The 23928-nt window shown below is 36.5% G+C and overlaps 1 long non-coding RNA gene across 1 annotated transcript; it reads left to right on the top strand.

Moving 5' to 3' along the window:
* Window positions 1-1193: 1193 nt before the first annotated feature.
* Window positions 1194-18019, top strand: LOC115920508. Its single transcript, XR_004062387.1, has 3 exons — window positions 1194-1276; window positions 1417-1739; window positions 15755-18019. It is a non-coding gene; the product is annotated as an uncharacterized LOC115920508 (long non-coding RNA).
* Window positions 18020-23928: the final 5909 nt, after the last annotated feature.

The following is a 23928-nucleotide window of genomic DNA, read 5'->3' on the forward strand; positions in this document are numbered from 1 at the left end:
TAAATTGCTCTTTGTCCCCTCTCTCTCTCTCTCTCTCTCTCTCTCCTCTAAATTGCTCTTTGCCCCATCTCTCTCTCTCTCTCTCCTCAAAATTGCTCTTTGCCCATCTCTCTCTCTCCTCTAAATTGCTCTTTGCCCATCTCTCTCTCTCTCTCTCTCTCTCTCCTCTAAATTGCTCTTTGCCCCATCTCTCTCTCTCTCTCTCTCTCTCCTCTAAATTGCTCTTTGCCCATCTCTCTCTCTCACTCTCCTCTAAATTGCTCTTTGTCCCATCTCTCTCTCTCTCTCCTCTAAATTGCTCTTTGTCCCATCTCTCTCTCTCTCTCTCTCTCTCTCTCTTCTAAATTGCTCTTTGCCCCCATCTCTCTCTTTCCTCTAAATAGCTCTTTGCATTCTCTCTCTCTCTCTATCTTTCTGTTCAGGACGAACCCCTTTCCATTTTCTGCGCCAATCGACGCAGCTTTTTAGACTTTTAGTGGTTTGAATCCGTAACCATGCAGTGGTCCTCTCCTCACGATGTAGGTAAATGTGTTGGTCGCTCGAGAATAATGTTCTTTTATAGACAGACTATTCTTACACCGAGCGAAGGAGCCAGTTTTAGAATATATAACTCGTTACTTTTACATTCTATATTTTTCCCGTTTTCCTCAATTAAAAGCTTTTAGACATTTATACGTATATCTTAACTGCGAGTGCATGGCTGTGTCTGTTGGCGTGTGTGTGTGTGGGTGTGTGTTTGTAAAATTGTATCGAGACCATTTATTTCTTTGCACCACATGTCATCCATTACCGTTAATGAACTATCAATTTACACCGTCACAGCCATAGAAATTGAGTTAATTTGAAAGTCCGTCGTGATCTCTATTTCACTCTCTTCCAATAATTGATGGCAAATAAAATATAGTACGTCACTTTCTACACGTGTGTAATTGTTGTTTATGGTGCATAAAAGACGGGCGATTCTTACAAATCACCTTCTAGAGAGAGGTCATGAACTTGGAATAAATTTCTTTAACAGTTTTTTTTTTCAAGTCCACACTTGAATCCCATGAGCTTGAAGTTCCGGTAACTGTATCGCTTTCCTCGTGAAAAGGATATGGTATATTCGGCTACTTTTTTTTCTCTCCTTATAATAAATCGAGAGCTGTTGCATTTTACTGACAACCTACATTCTCTTAGGATGTACCCAGACACGTTTTTCGTCTGCATTTCTGCGTAAACAGATATTCAACTAATATATGTAGCATCTTCTATTTCATTTTGTATAATATCTAAGGTTGGCCTACTAGAATATTTGATAAAAAATGTAAAAAAATATATATTAAAAAAATAGAATATTTGATAGAAAATTTTATGAAGATTATTGTTAGAATATTGGATAGAACATTCAACATTTTTTTTCTTCTTATGTTTCAGACCGCTTAAATTTGCCAAGGCGTATCAATTGAGCAAGGAAACGCTTGAGGACACACTTTGAACACCTTCCCTTTCACTGATCATCCAGGGCGTCGCCGTTCGTTTGTCCATGATGAAGCGATCACTTTGCCAGCTCAGTACAGCCATCCTGCTAGCAGCTTGTCTTCTTCTTCGGTTGGGACAATGCCAACCTGTTGCAGAACAGAGCTCACGTCAGCTTTCTCGCTCTTCGGCTCTTGATAATTACCTCATGCTTCGTGCCCTACTCTCACCCGATAAGACGTTACCGGAGTATCTCTATGGTGATAATTATAACGACATGGGTGAGTATATAACAAATACAAAAATACCTTGTCTTTTACAGAAAAGTAGGTACAGTCATGTAATAATGGATCAACACTGAGTGTTTATAAAGTATGGAACGTTTTATAATTTACATGCACTTTGAATATTATTATTTGATGTTAAGTAATTCATGACATCATGCAGAGGGAAAATAGAGCTTCGTGGATTTTGTTTGTCCAAGGACCCATTTGAATACAAATGCTGCAAATGCACAACGTAAAATTCGAGTCAGGTTTCAACCAAACAAGTTTCTTTCATCTTTTTCTTCATCCGTGAAAGATTTTTATCTTCAAAATGTTGCTCCAACCTGTCAATCTGAATCATTGCTCTTTTTAGTATTATCTCATCATCTTGACTCATATTGATTAAACTTCAGTGTTACCATGTTTGCAAAATAATGAGAATAAAACTTTGATATACGCGTATTATTATATATATATTCCTCAAAGATCTTCACGTTAAGACAAATTAGTTGTTTCATCCCCAAGTGACATATTTTTGTCGTTATACCAATCCTTAGATTATACTTTTGTATACTTTTTTTTTAAATGCTTATCTCATTTTTATATCCCTTTTCTATAAAATCACACTGGTTTTTTATATGTTATAATTTCGTCCTTGTATCTCAAGGAGATTATGCTTTTCAATCCTATTTGCTATATATTACTTTATCATGTCCCCTAATAACGCGGCTGTATCAATGTTGATATAAAAACAATTGGATATAAACCCTATGGGAAATATGCGATACTTGCAAGTGCTAACCCGTGTCTCGTTGTCGCCCTGTAAAACGATACATCATGACTCTCAAACACAGATCTCTACGATTGCAAATTTCGACGAAAATGAAGCCTTGGGCGACTAAAGTCTTGAGATTAAAATCGATTACTTTTCCGTCTTTAAAAAAAATGCACCATCCCAAAATGCATTCCTTTAGTGGTTTTCCGGTATGCGCATCTGCCAAAGCTTTTCTTTGATTAAAAACAATCCATCGTTTTAGCCATTGTGAAAACAATGAGTTGAATTGGGTGAACTAGAAAAATAATCAGACAATTCAGGCATACGTGACTTTTTGTTTTACATCGAAAATGAATTCTCCTGCACAATTTTTATCTTGAGGCTCAAAATTAAAAAAGCATGTTTGGCAAATCTTATAATAAAAGAAAATATATTTTTCAATCATAAACTTAAAAATGGAAGAATGTGGTAATTTTGTCTGTAGTAAAAAAAAAATAGATGATATAGTTGTTATATTGGTTCTAGTATACATACATGTACCTTCTCGCCATTTTTTATTTTAATACTAAACATATAGTTATGTTAACTTTCTAAAAGAAATAACGTTCTTGTCGTTTATCTGAGGTTGCTTAAAGTTTAACCACTCTTTTTTCTGCTCTCTTTCGAAGAAACTCAATATCTTGTTTGGATTTCCCTTTCCTCTATATTAAAACTGTTGTGACTCAAAATCAGTCCAATTTTTCATGAGCAATGACTTCATATCACGTACATGACATACCGAGTGAATATATCCCCTTAAAATGAAATGTTTAGATATTTACGTTTGTTTTAAGTTTCTTATACAAACGTCCCCTTAGCATACAGGCCTCTCAACAAGCAATTAAATTGCATTTCGATTTCATCTAATTAATATACACTGCCAACCTTAACTTTTTCTGCGTAAATCAATACTTCTTCGTAACTATTATGAAAGTAAAAAACAAAATCTAAAAGGCATATATAATGATATTTAAATAATTTCGTTTTGCCTTCGTGATTACAGTAGATGTATAGCATTAAAGGGGTTAAAGTTTGTGGGAGTATAGAGTTTCTCCATGTTCTTATGTTAGACAATAATCCAATATTAATTTTGAATCAGTGAAATTGTTTACGCTGTCAATACTTTCCTCGAGCAGTTGTAGCGTTAATGTATCTGGATTTTAAACATCCGTCCAGTTCTGGAGGTAGGCCAAGAAATTTAACCTACTGATTAGAAATCCCCGAGGAGATGTGAGACAAATGAAATGCATGACTGCAGGACAAGGCATTTAATCTCCACATACAATGTTTTTGTTCTATTTTGAATAGAATATATTATTGTTAGATTGTGGTACCGTTTTGTTGGCTGTCATCTGGAAAACGAGACCGTAGGGGGAAAAAGGCTTTACCATTTGATTAATATTCATGCATCTCTTTTTAGCAGCTGATTATGATGGGTATACTATTGAAATAATCATCATAATTATGCGTGCATGAAAAGCCCGTTAGCAAATATTGTCAAAAATAAGACTTTACTAGCATATCTCATTAAACAAAATATATTCTAAAATTTAATGGCGAAATGGACAAGCTTCGGGCATTTTAAGGTGTTAATAAGACTTCTTATATGTTTACTAGCATATCTCATTAAACAAAATATATTCTAAAATTTCATGGCGAAATGGACAAGCTTCAGGCATTTTAAGGTGTTAATAAGACTTCCTGTATGTTTACTAGCATATCTCATTAAACAAAATATATTCTAAAATTTCATGACGAAATGGACAAGCTTCAGGCATTGTAAGGTCTTAATAAGACTTCCTGTGTGTTTACTAGCATGTTTTTTTCATTAAACAAAATATATTCTAAAATTTCATGGCGAAATGGTCAAGCTTCGGGCATTTTAAGGTGTTAATAAGACTTCTTATATGTTTACTAGCATATCTCATTAAACAAAATATATTATACAATTTTCACGGCGAAATGACCAAGCTTCAGGCATTTTAAGGTGTTTCTAGTTAAAGACGCCAATTGAGTGACATCACTTCTCCAAGCGGAATATAAATAGCATTTATCAAAGATTAAACACTGTAAAGCATTCAACAAATAGAATGTAAGGAGCCTTTCTTTTCGACGTTAGGGACTTTTAGATTGAGTGGACGAGAACACGACGAACGCCGACTGATCATGCGTGTCAACGTACTTAACTGCCCATGTTGACTACAATTAGAAATCTTTTAGAAATCTTCGACGATATACTTGCATGCAGGAAGTAACACTATGAACATCACGGACAAAGAAAGAGGACAAAGTATACAGTTCCTCATTCTACCCTCAACAAAAGAACATCCCTTCACTGCTATTATGTAAAAATGTGTAGAACAGGTGAATATGCATGTGACACCTGTTCTACAATTTTTTACATAATAGCAGGGAAGGGATGTTCCTTTGTCTACCTGAGGAACTATATATTTTATGCGCACGCGGCATACTAGTACCTTGAGCATGTACAGGCGCTATATAAATATCAATATGTATGTATGTATGTATGTATGTTCTAGATTTAGGAAAATCAAAGTTGACGCATTCTCGATCGCCGACTGAGACGACGTAACGCATGCGCAGTGCCTTAAAATGACGTCACACAATTGCAGTCAAAGCTGTTGACGTGCAAATCTAAAGTCCCTATTGGTAGGCTTCTGCGACGCACGTATTCGTTCATTTCTAGATCGCAATGATCGCAAATCGCAAATCACAATGAAGTGTGTAGTGGTATATAAGGATACTTGATATTCAGAAACAAGAGTTGATCAATGTGAGGCAAACCCCTTTACCTTAATGGGTAAGTGTCGATCAAAGGGGGAAAGCTATAGAATGGACCCATGTGTATTAGGTAGAGTACTGCTCACTCGATCCCGTCAAATTCCTAGATTCTTTTTTTCAGGCAACTGTGACTTCATATTCGGGTAATTAGGTGACCAAATATTCTTCTGTTTAGGCAATGTAATCTTAATATCCTATTTAGTTTATTTTGAGAACGAAGTGATATTTATAGCACACAAAACGTATCCTTTTTTTAAAACAAACTATAAAGTCGATATTCGATCAAGAGGCATCAACGACTCCCCCCCCCCCCCCCCTCCCCCACCCAATGAAATGTAACCTTACGCTTATGTCCACTTCTTTCCACTTAGTAAGTTCATTTATGTCCTCCTATGCTGTGAATATTTCGAGTCAACTTAAGGAAAGTTAGACCCCTCCCTCACGCTCACGAGCCCCCCCCCCCCCCCCCCCCACCCGGGGCGACAATGTGCCTCTACGCTTTTAGTGGACAGCTTTCCGTGCAATAAGTCACTGTGTATCACCATATACCTACTATACGGTGAATGCCTCGGGTCGACTTCATGTGAACCTGGTGCTTGATCCATGTCCCTGCAATTTCCGCCAAAGAGGAAGATGTTTGAAAATAATCACTTTCAAGATTTGTCACAGATCCGTCATGAACCATGTTTGAAATCACGTCCACACCACCAAAGCCTTTCATTCACGTCATTCGATGCCAAGTGCAAATCTACAACCAGGATCACTTTCCAAGTTAGAAGAATATATTACACCTGGTTTCATTTCATGAGGATAATTTGAGGTAGGAATGAAATCAAGGTCTGTTTCCTGGCAGCGAGATGTCTCTTGGTTTCCTCAGAATTATGTCTTTTGCGATTATTTTCAGGATGACCCCCAATACGGATGTGGTTTGAGTATTCTATTCAATCAACAAGAATTGAGATGTCTAAATCTAGGACATGTTCTATTATTTTGAGAAACATATATGTATTTGTGTTTATTACATCCCCATGTTTCGATGTGTTTCTTGTTTTTTTTATTATGCATACATTTTTAGTCCTTCTGACGGTTGACTGCTGGAGGTGAACTTCGGTTTTATTTCTTATCATCTAATATTTAGTTTTTCATGTTTTCACCAGACAAGTTGTATCTATTTAGTTCCAATATTTGTCAAATTACATCTAGATTTGTCCACATATAATTTAGATATACTAAACTTGTGTATGTGTTTCGAACTCGGAATCGAACGCTTCAATAGACCTCTCACATCATTCGGTATAAAGATAAATGAAATTTGGTTGCATTTCTCTCAGATTTTTTGTAACGAAAAGTGGGGTGTTCTCCGGGTGTTTTCAACCGTATACTGCTTTCACATTAGTCGGGGCGTTAATCACTGATTGATAATGTGTATTTAGTAGTGGTTCTCGTACAGGAATTATATGGATTTAGGTTCAACAAGTGGTTGCAACCAATGGAAACAAATACGCAGTGTTCAAGATCGTTAATAATGCCGATGTACAACTAATAGCAACATTCAGGATATTCAGGGCTCGATGTTATGGTGATTAATCAACACGTGTGTTTTTCACATTCATCACACATTTTGATTATTTCATCATATTGTCATGTGAAAACAGACGCCATTTCCAGGCAAGTTGATTTTCCGTCCATTTCTAGCCTAGCTTACGTGATCACTTCAGCAGGATGAAAAACAACCTTAAAGTAGGGCGCACTTGAATCTCTCCGTCTCTGTATTTCTCTTTTTGATTCTCTCTCTCTCTCTCTCTCTCTCTCTCTCTCTCTCTCTCTCTCTCTCCCTCTCTCTCTCTCTCTCTCTCCCTCCCTCTCTCCCTCCCTTTTATACCCTCTCCTCCAATTATTGTATTTGCCATGGTATTGCTCTTAGCTCGTCGTTCATATTATGTTCACACATTAGTGGGAGGCGTGATTACTTACCCACGTTGTATCATGTGCTTATTTTGCTCTTCAAAGTAACCATCAATCTGCTCCAGAATGGATGAGGCTATGACAGGCTCTTGACTAACCCGCTCTCTGTTTGGTCTTTCACTCCACAAAGAAATTAGTTGTGCATTTGTGGTGTTTGCTTGCATTAATTTCTGAGTCGACATAACGAGGGGGAAATTGGATTTTGTTGGAGCACGGACTGGTTTATGTTTCCCCAGCCTTGATATCTCTACTATACTGCCGACATGTTCGTCAGATCATGCACTGAGCTAACGTAGCTTTTATTTGTTCCTCCCATGGCAAATTATACAGTCCGAATCACATATATCAAAATAAGCATCTCCAATAGACTGATTATTAACTTGAAATGTAAATGTTCTTCAAATTTACGTTGTCAAAAAGGTTTTCCTATCTGCGGGTTACAAAATTGTTTGTTCATGCTTTATGGAGCTTATAGGGTTTTGTTTTAATCAGTTAATTAGTAGTAATGGCCTCTTACCTAATAGTCGCGACATCAGGCCGTGATTACATTGAGGGGACAAGGTCGACTTTGAGAATAATCAGACACAAACGTACACATGGTGGAAATAATGAAAATGTACATGTCTTATCAAAATAGATTTAGTAGTAGTGCAAATAATATCATGGACAGTGGTAGCATTTCCTTTACTAGAGGGTTTATAGTTTTAAAAATCTATAAATTCTTCGTTTTCAGTTGTCTTTATGGCAGTCTGCTAATTGCACTTCAAAAGAGACAGGCAGAATTCTGTTATAGGATGTCTTAACTATGATATCACATAATTGGTGACAGTTATGTCGCAAGGCTTCTTAGTTATCAGTTCAGAGCGATTTGATATACATTCGGCACGCTAGAAGGCATGCTCTACAATGATGTAATTAGTTGACCAAGATAGCATCAGCGACCTGGATGTTAAGGTAACAAAGTAATATCGGGAATTACAAGTTTTTGTTGGATGATGGCAGCAGCCAGAAGGTTCAATTTAATGTCAGTCGCAGATCGTATTTCTAGAGGGGCTGTTGTTTCCTAATCAAGACAGAAACGATGAAGGCCCCACAATAGGTTACAAGTTGTATCTTACCGTTCGTTCAAAGATTTAGGGTTTAGGTATCTTCCGGTTTCATATACATTCTAAATCCGGTTTTTAAATTTGAAAGATGAAAGGAAATACATATAGAATCATAAACCTGTTATATTCTATTTGTACTCGAGTTATTAAGTTGTCAAAAGGAGATTTACTGGCGTAATTGGATCGTCGTCTGACTGTCATGAATTTCGTCATGCCCATGGGTTCGAGTCCCGCTCTGAGCAGACAAAGATGCAAATAATTATGATTGTCGCCGCGTTGTGTGTATTTAGTGATTCCCTCCGTTTCCGGTCCATGTTCAGATTCAGGGGGAACAGTTCCTCGGACAGAATGCTTGCTGGAAGCCCCGTGTGTAGGAGAGTCACACCCTGTACACGCTGATACTCTACACTTCTCGCAAAGAGTAGGGTGTAAACCTGGTGCTTAGTGTGCCTGCATACTCATAATATCTCTCTCTCTCTATTTCGCTATCTCTCCCTCTCTCTCTCTCTCTTATACAACAAGTTTATTTGTACTTCACCTTTGATTTGGTATTTCCTTAGTTTAGAATAATAATGTTGACCAATTATATTCTTAAACTCATTGTTTAGCTTTGTTCTTTTTGATCACATTATTAAGTTTGAAGTTTGACCCGATGTACAAGGTTTTAATAGTGTAAAGGCAATACAAAGTTAGGTATGGGGTCATGAATTTGGTTCAAATTAACATAATTATTGGAAGCATATATGCGATCCTACAATATTCAGTGATCGTTGTCGCGGTTGAAATCGAGTCTAAAGTTATGAAATTGTAAATAATAAACTCTTTATGTCGTATAGCTCCAAGGTCAAGATATTAATTTAGCTATCAAACAATTTTTGTTGACTAAAATCAACCGATTAGCTATTCCCGTTTGGAAATTATATATCACAACTACATATTCTGAGATTTGCATGGTCGCATCTACCATTGTACGGCCGTAGGTGCTATTTAAAATTTATCAAAATTTACCGGGAGCACCGGTAAATCTTTATATTTAATTTTTCTCGAAAGCAGAAGTGTTTAGGGGCAAAATGTTCTAGTGCTTATAATACATCCACAGGGGCATCCAAATATATTAAAATTGTAAAGAATCACTATCCACCCAATTTTCAAAATTTCACAAAACTTTGTATTACCTTTAATGTACGCTTTTCACACAATACACGATACCGTTGACGGTGCAGCTACTTGATTACCTGAGTGCTTTAGAATCGTGTTTGAAATCATAAGTGAGCGGAATAAATGGGGGCGTGTTCCCTCCCCCCCCCCCCCCCCCTTGGCGAGAAAGGGAACAAGGAGAGAAGAAAAAGCAACGAGAAAAGAATATGATACAGCCCCTCCCACCTCCAACACCCCGCCCCATCTCGATCATTAGACCACAGGCCATCAATGATAATAATCACAATGATGACAACATTTCCAAAAAGCGTATTACTTTTTTTACGGGACATACACTGTCTATAAGGTTCTGAAACGAGCTGCAATGGAAAACATCCAAATTATTCTTACACTCACATGTAATTACTCCAATTTAGATTCATTATTTATTTAATGATAAAGTTGAGTTCTGGTTATGCCATTGCATTGTGAAAGAAAAGGTGTGGAATGGATCAGAAAAAGTTGATTATGTAGCATGTAAGTATTGGTGTGTACTGCAAGGTTCTGGAGTCATCAAAATCATAATAAATTTGGCCCAGTCTTGGCAAAGAGAACTGTAGTATCTCTTTGGTTTTATCTTTCTATGCTCATTACTCAGCCAGTATACATTTTCTACCAAAATTGTTTGGCAAATCTTGAACATTCAGTGTAAGTTTCGTTTGATTTTGTATCTTTTTTTACCAGATCTCAAGTTTGTCTTTAAAGATAGCAGTTCAGACTTTAAAGTGTATTCGTATTTATTAACTTAATTAAAGCTTGAAGCTCTGAAGTGTGTGTATTCTTTTGTGCTTTTCCCTTAGATCCTCTCACTTTCACATAAGATGTTAACTTTTATGAACTAAAGATGTTTCTCTCATAATATATCGAGACTATTCCCCCTTTATCCAATAACGAACTTAATGATTTAACAAGGATGCTGATGTATGCCTCTCGATATTGAATGACTAATGATTCATAAACGCCACAGCAAACGGGTCATCACAAATACATCAAACAAATTACCCTCAGGTCTCTCATCTAGGCAATGTTATTAATGACGATCGTCGTTTTAATGTTCAGTAATCTTATAGTCTGTATCAACTTGATCGAACAGATGATAAAAATGTCATTAAACTGACATCGAATCACACGTTCATGAGACTGTTTATGATAGAGTACTGTTCGAGCTAACTGAGCATGTAGACTCCAAGACGTATTAGCGATCCCACGTCTTAATGATAGTTCTCACCGATATGGGAGATTAGGTACAGCAAATTTTAGATATCAATCTCATTTTGATGATACATGATCAACGCTGTATTTTTAAGAACTCTGCGTCATTACTTTAATAGAACTGTGTTGTCTTGGGTGTCTAGATATACGTAATGCTCTTGATTGGTCGTGTTGGTCATTCTCCAAACGTTTACCGGGAATCCTCGCACACAGGAACATTCTGGTATACGTGACCTGTCCATAGGGCACGTGTTTTTGTCCCCAAAGTGACAGGTCTAACGAGGGTGAAGACATTTATTGATCTGCCACTTAATGCAAATTGAAAAAGATCAATAAATAATGGAGAGCTATCGATCACCTAACCATCGATAGTAGAATCAGTGCCTCGTCTGTCGTCTGCAATGAGCAATTTTCACATCACTATTCCTCCTTGAATTCTGTGTAACGGACTTAACTTTCTCCGAAGAGACGTTTGTATCAGGCAATTGCTTTTCAAGAAGCACTTAAAATTAACGTTTGAACATCTGTTGAGCGAAAATATATGAAATATAAAAATTCTTGGGATTAATGTAGCAAAAAGCGCATTTCCTAAAGAATTGTTTATGTTAAATTAATGTGGAGTAAAGCACATTTGAATATGTTAACTTTATATATCATGTATGCGTCAATGTGCAGTGAAGTGTCATTACATATAATTGATTATCAGCATGTCCATTTCCCTGGTTATATATTGCAGATAACAAATAGGGCCATATTGAAGAAAAACAGATCATCAATAATTTTTAGATATATAACTGAACGTTGCAATGGACATAACGAATTTATGTGAACAATACACATTTCATAATCATTGATACATGAACGTGAGGCTTCATGAAAATATACGAAAATTGGCTTACGAGGAAACTGTGATGAGTTTGAAGCACATAACTTGTAAACTTTTGAATTTATAGACACTAGGAAAATACTAATATCACTCGAATTTCAGCTTGAAGTCTATGGTAAAATAGATTCAAGGCTCAGCATTCAATATACAATCATATAACATGACATTTGTTTTCTGAGAGTCGATATATATTTTACCCCGCTTATTTTGATATCAGACGAAAGTTTACGACCTTCGACAAAAAAAAATAGAATATTTATTAATTTATTTGTAAAAATGTATTTGTTTAATGATATTAGTGTCACATGGGGATGAAGATGCGTCACCATGGAGTCTGATATCCTGATAGGAAATTTCGCCCAGGGATTTAAATGATATCAGAATGCGTGGCCGTACCATTTTCCGTTCCATTTGTTAATCACTTTGTAGGTCAAATTTCACTAATTTGTTAAATATTTAGTTAGCTCGTCACCTTGCTGTTGCCTACTGGGACAACAATCTGTTTGAGGCTAATTCCTCCCATAACTGAGTGTGAAAAAATATTTGCCGCTTAGGAAAACGAGCAAAGCGGCAAATGTATACTCGTTTTTTTATAAGTCAGGGTCTAAGTCACGTGATATAAAGAGGATGATATTGAGTGATTCCATTTGTTTTATCCAAGAATGATTAATCTCTTGATATGGACAATTAATGAGGTCTGTGATACCAGAATAATAATAAGTAAATGGTCGAATCAAGAGATTTTCATTTTGGATGATATAAATGGTCATAAATTATATCCTATGTGACACATTGCACGGAATCGCCAACACTGTACAACCTGGCATCCTACATGGCACCTGTAACTAAATTATACATGTTTTATGTAACAGGTTTTTTTCTGGGCAACAATGAATAAAAATGTACGGTACACCTCTAACGATACCCTGTGTATTAGCAAGGTCGATATTTATATAGAAATACTGTGTACAACGAAAGTATTTTAAAGAAATTTATCCGTCGCGACCTAGGTTTTAAGATATTTAAAAAAGAAGATGATCATGTATATCTCTCTTTCCTTCCTCTCTCTCTCTCGCTCTCTCTCTCTCTCTCTCTCTCTCTCTGCTCCTCTCTCTCTCTCTCTCTCTCTCTCTCTCTGCTCACTCTCTCTCTCTCTCTCTCTCTCTCTCTCTCTCTTTCTCTTTCTCCCTTTCAGCCTGTATTGCCAAAGAAAAGACATTCTTAATGGATGAGAGGATCGGGGCTCCTACAGTTTCTTATAACTCCAGCAAACTATTCTAATCATCCCCATAAGATATCACTCTAGGGGATTAACTCGGCAGGACAGAACTAATAACTACGAATGTTCCCTGTTCTTTGAAAAAACTTTAAAACCATTCCGAAATAGAGGGGACTTTGGGTATTTGCAATCATTTTAAGGAATACCTAGAGATTGCCACACACCCTATGGTGTTTCGAAATAAAATCCAATTTGCATCTTGTGGTCTTCAACTGGTGTTTTGCCTTAATCTCTTTAATTTGTCTACCGTTTAATATCCATCAGTGAGGTATTCGTTTTCATATCCCCTTTCGGTGATTTTATCCCCTAAGTCGTTCCCTGTCCGGGAAATCTTTAAAGTGTCTTTGTTTATGTGGATGTAGATTTCATTCAGAATATCTTATGAAGGGGCGTATATCATTCGGATCAGGTTTCGCTCGCGAAATAATTATAATGGTTTGTCAGATCTGCTTAATTTTCTTTATGTGTTTTCCAAATTTATCGGTACCAACCCTTTCGTTACCTTTTGGAATACAATATGCGGCATAAAGTCTGACGTCATACAACCTTAAAGTATTTCTCCATTACGGTGTTATGATTGTGTTTTCCCGACGGCGTTACTAGTAGATGACGAAAGTGAGTATACACGTCATAGGGGATGATAACATACACTATTCACTAATGGTAATTACAAAATGAAATGGGATAAGGATCTATCTAAAGCCTGACGCTTCCTCAGATCCTCCCATCACAAGGAAGGTATCAAATACACGGCTGCGATGTTTTGCACATTCAATCTAATCGTATCATTCTAATATGACACATCTCACATTTGGGATGATATTTTATCCACTCTCGCTCATTTTGATATTTGAACGATTGCAGAACAACTGAATAACTTCATACTTTGCTAATACAATTCATATACCATGTTTATTTTTGTTTGCATAATTTCAATCTCTTACATGCACAAGCTACGTGTAGAGCTGAGTGCAGTCTATTGGACCAGTCTATTTTTAAAGTAGTTTCAACATATTGCAAAAACGTCGTGAATAGGGACAATGTAAAGAAAGGATATTTAAGAAAATAGAAAAGCTAGCGCCGGATGCTAATTTTGGTGTTTTTCTTGGGTTTTAAGGCTGACCAATCTCAAAATATTATTTAGTAGTTCGTTCTTATATAGCGCTCTTCAGGACTGCATGCCCTCCCAAAGCGCTTTACAGATATATGAGAGTTACGACTCAAAATTCATTTGTTTTCTTTTCGTAACTCCGTTAATATTAACGGAAGTAACCGATTTAGCCCACATTGCCACCAGTAATGTAATCCAATGCATTGCCATTGGCTTTATTAAATAGGAACTGGCCGATATAGCACCTATTGCTTGTAGTCATGTATGATCTAGTGGAATCGAATGTCGTATTGTTTCGTAGGCTTTTCATAAAAATCAGTTTTATCATACCTTACACTTTAGAGCAATAAAAATGAATTCATAAGTTCGTGTTTTTATTCGAACGTTCTCTTTTTTTTCTCTTCAAGTATATTCTTGTACATGATTCATATGCTAATTGAAATGATTCATATCAAAATACAGAAATGTCAACCTTCTAATATTCAGAGTAGGAAGACGGTCACAACTAAAAAAAAAATGCATTTCGATTAACGATGTTAATTTGTTTCTCATTTCTATAAAAAGAGATGAGTGCAGAATAAATGTGATTTTTCGTTTGACCATATGATTATATTTTAAAACGTCAGTGAAGGTGTCATGTCCACATTTTTTGCATATAATATGAACATTAAGAGAGATTACCAACTCTTTTAATTATAATATCTGAAGTAAGGTATTAAATTAATTTCGGATATGAAAAAATCATAACGACCCGAGTTTTGCCGGTGACTTCATTACACATTAACTAGAATAAACTATATATTATAAGGCAAAGGTAACAGATTTATGACTTTAAAAAGCAAATATTTTCGAACATGGTTTCAGAGGTAAAATGATTAGTCACTATATTACACATGGACTTTGAAACAATATAAATCTCTGGTTATTTTTCATTTTCCGCTCTTTTTGCGGAAGAGCTTTTGAAGTGCACACCACTTTTTTGTGAGAAGTATTTATAGGGATATCTTTAAATTTCGAAGAGAAAAGCGTTTAATTTCATTTAAGGAGAGATGAATATGAATATCACACTGTCAACTGAACAAGGGTTAGGGCCTTTCCGAATCTGTAATTTTATTTACGTATGTAATTTGATAATATTTTGTCTGGTCATATTTATCTGGAAAATTTATGAATGTGACATAGAATCGAGATGAGAATCAAATATAATATATTTGAATGGGCAATCCTATCCGCCCTTCCCTTTTTCTCGTTATTTCACGTTCTTACCTAAATGTCAATCTCTCTCTCTCTCTCTCTCTCTCTCTCTCTCTCTCTTTCTCTTTTTTCTCTTTGGCCTTGTTGTTTCGCTTGTCCTGTGCTATCCCTAATTTCCCTACATATATGTTTCTCTTTTATTTCCATTCTGTTTTTATCATGATTTCATATTAGCATCTCTCCCTCACACACACAAACGCACACACACACACACACAAAATAAAAAAATATTTGTCTTTCTCGTATACCTTATAGGCCTTCTAATTGCAAACGAAACAATCAGTGACTGTGAGAAGGCTCTCATTCTTTTGCTTAAACTTAATTATGACACGACTTTGCGTCGTACAACCAAATCCGATATGTCATTGATTATTTGTTTCTTTATTTTTTTTTTTTTATTGCAGAAAGGAGCCGTCGATCTGGGTTTTTGTTGGAATCGTTTAAACCTGTCTCAATGGATGTACTAAGGAGGGTTCTGCAGAGCAAACACGAGGCGGCATTGGCTCAAGCCAGGAATAACATAATTGACAGAAATAATGAAATAATGACCATGCAAGGTAGGAGATGATAGATTTAATTGTAGCTTACGGAGTTTTATTTTGTAAGAAGACGTGCCCACAAATCACTATTTCACAAATCAGCAGTGACAAACAAACCATGCTGTATATTCTTGTTCCAAATATTTGATTTAATTCAGATTATAAATATTAGTTTTTGAAGATGTTGTACAAGAATCTACTTTGATTTTTGACTGTCTTATCTTTTATATACGAACTTAAATGTAGAAGCAACTCATGGAAAAGTATATCAAAAAGAGAAAGATGTGGGATTTGAGGGCATTTTCTTGAACAATTTTCATTGAGAACATGAAAGTGTAGATAACATATAGCGCTACGATATAGTAAGAGGTCTCTTATAGCTTCAAAGGTTTTCTCACAATAATACTTTCAAGATGGTCTGCAGTGTTGACTAACATCAGGTATTTGGTGGAATCGTGTAATTCTTGGGCTCGCTGTACAGAAAAAAGCTAGCTCTCTTAAAGTCAAAATGAAGAAATATTAGAATAAACATTAACATTGCTGTAGCATGGTGGCTTAATAAACGTTTTGAGTATTCCTGTGGTTCATCCTCTCACCAACAAGAGGCCCCTTCACTTAGCTATCTATTTAAAGAAGAAAGACTACCAATGATTGAGACAAAGCAGAGAAAGACTATTCTGCTACTAGCTAGGGACCGGGTCAACAGCCGGTAATGTAAATCCATGGGGATTGGAGTCAATCTCGCCCCCATCCCCAGCAACTCTCGCGAGATTCTTTCGATGGGTAGCGAGAGCTCTTCACACGTACCTTGCTGTCCATACAACCTGCATATTGCTTGCAGTATGTATGCCAGGCCATAACTGCATGGTCGGGATTGAAATCACAAGAAATGCACACAACTTTAAAGCAGGTGTTATTGTACAAAATCAGGACAATGATTTAAGAAAACACCGATCATTTGTGATTCGTTTCCCATGTCCAATTCTATTTTTCATAAACTGGGAGCAGGACTGCAGAGTGATATATATATATATATATATATATTATGTTGCTGCTGGTAGATTATATAAGAGGGTATATTTGTTAAGGTCACGAAAAAAATGTAAGTCGTAACGTTAATCACTGTGTTCATAATATTTTGTCATTTACCAATTTACTACATTTTCTTGCATCGATTCTGTGCATCTTATCATGTTTGATTATTTTGATTCAGAAAGAAGTGCAAAGAAAACATGTTGTGCATTGACGAGTCCATTTCTGTATTTCGGTCCAAATTTCTTAAATGTGGTGAAAGTTTATACATTTAGTCGTACTTTGCAACACAGTAGAAATGGGGAGAAAGATAAATTAAAATGTCTTGACATAAGCAAATGTGTATCGGATTCGTTTAGTATGGTTCAATTTCATATTAAACCAAACATTCAGCAACCGTGGCGAAAATAAAAGATTAAGAGAAATCTTTCAAATTGTAAAGGATCTTTTGAAGCGTGTTGTGCTTCATCGATTTATTGTAGTATTTCGTGCTAATAAGTAGGTTGTTTATAAGTTAAGGGTTACATTTCTTTCCTTTTTTATCTATGCGGTCCATACGTACGGCCATCGACTTCGAAAATGTACAATCGTCGTTAACCCAAGTAGTCAGATTTATTCATTTTATCAGACCAGTGTTTCAAGGGGATTTAGTAAAGAAATATTAAACTTAACATGTCATTTCTCATTCAAATTCTAGTCCATGCCATAATTACAGTAATTAGAAAGTTCTTACATTACCAATTTGTGTAGAATACACTCTCTATTATATGATGTTTGTTTTAAAGTTCATAATCAAATTTGCTACAAAGGCCTAGACGAAACATGTTTGCTAAAATAAATGCTCTTTCTATGTATAATGTATTCCAAGGTATGTCACAGTATTTTCCCTCTAACGGTCGGTGTTCATAATGAAGTACGATCGAAATGTATTTCCTCCATTGTTCCCAAACATGCGTACAATTAGGTTCTCTATCAATTAATACACTACCTAAATGCATTTCATAGGGCGAGAATGTTCGAGTTCCTTTGCTCCCGTTTTCAAGCTTTTAATATTATATCAAAGAGGTAAAATAATGTCATATTCTGTAATGGTGATGATAAAAAGATACAGCCAGTACACTCTAGCGCTTGAATAGTTCTAGTACTACAAAACAAAAAAAAGTACAAAGTTATACATGTATATGTATATTTGTGTTTGTTGTTTGGTTGTGGAACACTGAGTTTTTATTATGTGAATTCATCAGCGTGTTCTTTTTCTCCGAGTATTTCATTTGTATTTCCCCCATTATCATCGTGTCTCACTCACTCTCCGTTTTCTATCTATTCTCTTTCACAATATCTCTTTTTCTCTTCCTATCTCTCACTTTCTCTCTCCCCAACTTATTTTCCTATCTTCAAAATTTATCTCATTTCCTGCCTGTCTCTTGTATTATGTCCTTCTGTAGTCAAGCTCTTTAAACAATCATATTCTATCCATTCTTCGCATATATTCGTGACCTTTGTTTGAGAACCCTTAGAGTGATAATGGTAAAAGTTAAATTAATTATGAAGTAAATTATATTGTACCATGAACAGGATATTCCCCGACGCTTCATCTTAAAGTACTTGTATATATCAATTTGTTATTTAAAACTAAATTTATCATGGAAACAAAGTATATTTTCTATGTCATCGTGTGCTATTACGTTCATGTAAACACAATTATTTCTTTATATTTCACATGCTGTATTATTAAATATTTATCATCTGGTCAAAAAATATGATCCACTCCTGTATTATCTGCTTATCATTATTGAGAGGGAAATTATCTGCATGTGGATTTAAATGTGCTTGTGGAGATAGTGTATGCGTTTCTGTGTGTGAGTGTATTTGATAATCTATTAATAAAAAGATCCTCTTGTATTTCTACAATTTCCTTCAGAGCAAGCAACGTTGCTAATCCCTTTCAAAAGTTGAAAGAGAAGACATCTTTTAACACAAAGTATGGATGAAACCACAGGCGTGCTGATAAGGGTGGTGGTTAGGAGGCAGTTGCCCCCTCCCCCAATAAAATTCAAAGGTATTTTTTCCCCTTCTAATTCGATAAAAAAAAAATTTAAAAAATTGTTTTGCTCATAACGCCACTAGATAAAACCTTTCTTCAAGATAGATGCAAAGATCAATACCACCAAAGTCTGATGGTGGAAAATATTGAAGACAAAATCTACTGTTTTTTTAGCATAAGTTATTCATGTATTTCTCATTAGAAAAAAGGTATACAGTGCGAAGTCTTTTGGATTTAATTTAGTAACATTTGAGATTACAGATTACATTATTCAACTTAAAGCAGAAAATTTGTATGAGTCATTTTGCTAAAGTGAGCATAATCACCGTCTCGGGTATAAAAAGGCCATTTTCGTAATTAAATCAAATTTAGTGCATAAACATTTTTTAAGTGCCTAGATACATTTCATTCACCTGTTACGAATAATTGTTTTTCAATAGTCAGAATGCAAATGGTAAAACATTAAGTGTTGTTAGGTAGGGCAAGCCAGGCGCGGATCCAGGATTTCTTAGGGGAGGGGGCCCAACTTTTTTTTTTTTTTGCTCCCGAAAATTTGAAAATCGCGCCGGCCGAAAAGTCGCTCAGTGGGGGGGGGGGGGGGGGGAAAGCACAATTTTTTTTTTTTTTTTTTTTTTTTTTTTTGCTCCCGAAAATTTGAAAAACGCGCCGGCCAAAAATTCGCTCAGTGGGGGGGGGGGGGGGGGGGGGGGGGGGGGGGGGGGGGGGGGGGGGGGGGGGGTAGCACAAAAATTTCAATTTGCACCCCCCCCCCCCCCTTGAGCGCCAGGGGGGGGCCCCAACCCCCCAAAAAGGTAAAAATCACGTGATTTTACATGATTTTTTTCTCAAGGGGGGGGGGCCCGGGCCCCCCGGGCCCCCCCCCCCCTGGATCCGCCACTGGGGCAAGCCATAATGTTTCTTCTACCTCGCAACAACTAATGTATGCAATTTTCATTGTGACTATTCGTAAAAGGTAATGAAGTGATTTGTAATGAGGCACTTAAACAAACACGTATGCATTAAATTTGAATCGATTACCATTATGGCATATTGGTGTAGTAGAATATAGAGCTATGTGTGTGGGTGGGAGGTAATTGCTGCTGCACAATTAGCAATAGTGCTTTGAACTCTGCTAGAGAGGCCAAAAATTTAGTAAACAAATTAAAAACCTCTCACAAGCAAAAGAAAGAAAGATGTGGGAACATATCTGAGCGACCGCCGCCCTGGCATGTTAATCTCTCATTTCATTTGGAGGTTTGTTAAGGAAAATTAAAAGCACAGTGTTTTCATCTTCGTCTTGAATTACATAATAGATAGGGATGTCTTAAACCATGAACCTAACACATGTTCAATACAACACACTCTCGAAATAGTATGTCTTTCTCCATTCTGCTATTGAATATTTGACATGAAATACTCGACTAGGGAACATCATTTATTAACGTGAAGACACCAATGCATAACACGGATCTTCGAAAAGGTTATTCCGTAAAAATGTAGTCCAGGTATTTCCACTGGGAAACCCAAGTAAGAGGAGACGACGAAGGTCTCGATGATACAGTTCAGTGATCAGGAATCAAGGGCACTTGAGACTTTGAGGACTTCGTGTGCGGACGACAGTCGATCGACAATATCAATGATCAAGTCCCGGCGCTTTATCGTTAAGCGACCAGGTAAGAACTAAAATTTTACATGAAGAGCTCACCAAGATAAATTCTGTCAAACGAAGTAATAAATTTATCAAGACAAACACAAATTTGCCAGGTTCTTGTTGACATCCCTTCTCTCTAATTGTCCCTATGATCAGCGGAAACTATGTTCTACTGGATTCGCCGAAACCTAAAGAAGAAAGAATGCAGTCGATGAACGGAGGTACTTTCAACTTGAAATGAAGATTTTAGTAACGACTGCAAACAGGATATTGATACTTGACTTTTGAAATGGAGCTTTTGAAGTTTGAAGCATCAACGTAAATCCATGTCGACGCGTCGAAAAAAGACTGTGTGATTTATAACCTCTCTCACTCTCTTTCTCTCCCACTCTCCTTTTTTTTTTCTCTCTCTCTCTCTCTCTCCCCCCCCCCCCCCTCATCTCTAATTCTCCAGAGAACTCTCTCACACATTCACGCACGCACACACCCACGCACACACGCGCGGACATGCATGTCTCAATAACCATGATAACGGGTTTCCGAAAAACATGTTATTTCTACCACACAATCATTCACTCTCACACTTCCACCCATTAGGGCAAACACACGGTGACGCTCACACTAACACACCCACACACACCCACACAATCACATACACACAAACAAAAATCTATTAACCCCAAAGAGTTGATGAGTTGAAAAGAAATTTTATTATGAATAGCCACTAGTAACCATTATGAGGATCCACAACGGTCTATAGTTGGACCCTTGATGTCAATCATGTATATTAATACGTTACTGCTTCCAATCGCCCAGCCCACTCAAAAAATAAACATTTACGCAGATGATGTAAAAGTAATTATTTTTATGGAAGAACGTCTGAGAACGATTAATTGATATAATCATGCAATGTGTTATTAATGATATTTATTTTTTTTTGGTCGAAAGACTTCAAAGTGACACTCAATGTAAAGAAACTAAGTTTTAAGATATTTCGTACACGATAACGCCCTAGTGCCTTTAAAGGTACTATGTCCCTTTTGCAGCCAACCTCAAATTCTGTAGAACTTTGCAGGAATCATGAATATGTCATGTATGTCCTATTCTGTGAAATTTAAACGTTAGCAGTGTCCTCATATTCAAATTATGCAAGGAAACCTGTTTACTTGCTAGACTTCACTGTCAGACACTATTGAGTGACTGACTGGCTTTTTTCTTCTTTGGTAATAACATACATGAAAAGAGTTGTAAAGGGTACATGAGCATTTGTCTACATCAATAACCCACTTCTTGTGATGGCCAAGATTAAACTGATTGAATCTTTGCGCAGCATAAAACGTATGACCATTCGGTACAATTGTCTGAAAATCAAGACTATTACTTTTGACTTGGCAACTAATAGTCGTTATTTTCCCACTTGAAGACATTTTCAAGCCCCACTTTTTTTAGGGAAGTTCTAAATTAGTATTATCTTTCAAATGCAGTAGGAATTTAACTTTTTCATTTTTTTGGCCTGCAAATGGGACATAGTACCTTTAACTTACTATAAATGACAAAGAATTTGAAAGGTTCAAAGAATTTAAATATTTAGGTGTCTTTTTAGACATGACTGGTTTAGACAGATGTAAAATGTACCTTTTTGAAAAACAAAATAAAAAATAAAAACCAAAACAATTTTCGACAAGTCAAGCAGCGATGTCGTCAACAAGAGGTCTATGCGTCTCTTTGTGTAGTATGTCTATTCCGCGGTTATTCAAGCCTCAAGAAAAAAAATCCGTCTTCGTTAATGAAAGCTTCGAATATCTACATTTTGCCTATTTCCGTGGGATTAATTTCAGAAGGTAACCCTACACGTGACGTATTTAGATCCATTAGCCCCCATCATTGCCTAAGGGATACTTATGAACACGTCATATAGAAGATGATAGCATGCGCAGATTCTTATTCAAAAGGACCACGATGCCCTACCTTATAATAGAGAGGAGTATATTTAAAGATCGCTGATCTTCTATGTGATATGTATTTGATAGGGGACACAATACTTCTCATTGTCATAGTTGTAGAGTAAATCATTCGAAGATCGCTGGAAGGTATCTTGACCAACATATTTCTGACTTTCTACCTTCCAATCTAAATTCATTTTCAAAGCATACATTAATAGCTGAGGGTGACTTTTCCTAGCCTCCTTAGAATACCCAAAATTGGAGCGACAGAATAATATATTTTTTTTAAATGAAAAAATAATTAAAACGAGGCTACAATAATCGTCTGTTAAAAGTTCGTGGAAACTTTACTTGTTCCCACTTTTGTAAATGTAAGGCTAATTTACCATCCCTCCCTGCAATATTCTTTTTTCTTCCCTAAATTTCAACTGTTCTTTTTGAAAATCTCCCCAAAGACAATTTTTCGGACTTTCCCTGCATCTATATATTCTATATTTCATTGCTAAAATAATTGTATTAAATATCTTTATTCGTGGGGAATTACCGGACAACCCTAAATGAATATCCTCCCAATCGACCCAGGGGCGTCGCCAAAGGGGGGGGGTGTGGGGGGGTGCGACACCCCCCCCCCCCCCCTGTCAGGATATTGTCGGTAAAATTGCGCTGCCGTCGGGAAAAAGAGAAAAGGGGGAGGAGAAAAAAAGAGAGGGAAAGGGAAAGAAAAGAAAAAAAAGAAAAGGAAAAGAAAAGAAAGAAAGGAAAAGAAAGGAAAGAAAGGAAAAGAAAAGAAAGAAAAGAGAAAAAAGAAAGAGAAAAAAGAAAAAGAGGGAGGAGAGGAAAGAAAGGAAAAGAAAGAAAAGAAAGAAAAGGAAAAAAAGAAGAAAGAAATATGAAAGGGAAACAAAAGAAATGGGGGATGAAAGAGAGGAGAGAGAGGGGAGGTAAGCGTCTGAGAGAGGAGGAGTGGGAGTAAAAGAGAGAAGGGGGTTGTTGGGTGGAGTCGTCTCGTCGAGGGAGCAAGAAAGACACGGCTAAATATGTTGCTGTGTCAAGTCAGCTGTGTCGGTATTCTTGCTCGATCCTCGTGTACTATATCAATGCAGAAATTTGAAGTCGGTGAGATGTATATTGTCGGTCGGCCGACAAGTTTTTTTCCCTACGAACTGTGACTTCTTATCCGCTGTGACGACTTCGAGAGTGACTACTACTACAATACTTGTATTTTCTCGAAGTTTCACTTTCCTATAATATCAGCTAAAGAAATCAGAGGTTTAAAATTTTCGGGGAAACTAAATTCAAACAAGGTTTAAAGGAAAAGACCAGTATTGGAAACGCCCCAATTTCAAAAAATGAAATGGAAGCTCTCATT

Source organism: Strongylocentrotus purpuratus, unplaced genomic scaffold, assembly GCF_000002235.5.
Source record: "Strongylocentrotus purpuratus isolate Spur 01 unplaced genomic scaffold, Spur_5.0 spur5_contig_870, whole genome shotgun sequence".
In the NCBI taxonomy this organism is placed as follows: Eukaryota; Metazoa; Echinodermata; class Echinoidea; order Camarodonta; family Strongylocentrotidae; genus Strongylocentrotus; species Strongylocentrotus purpuratus.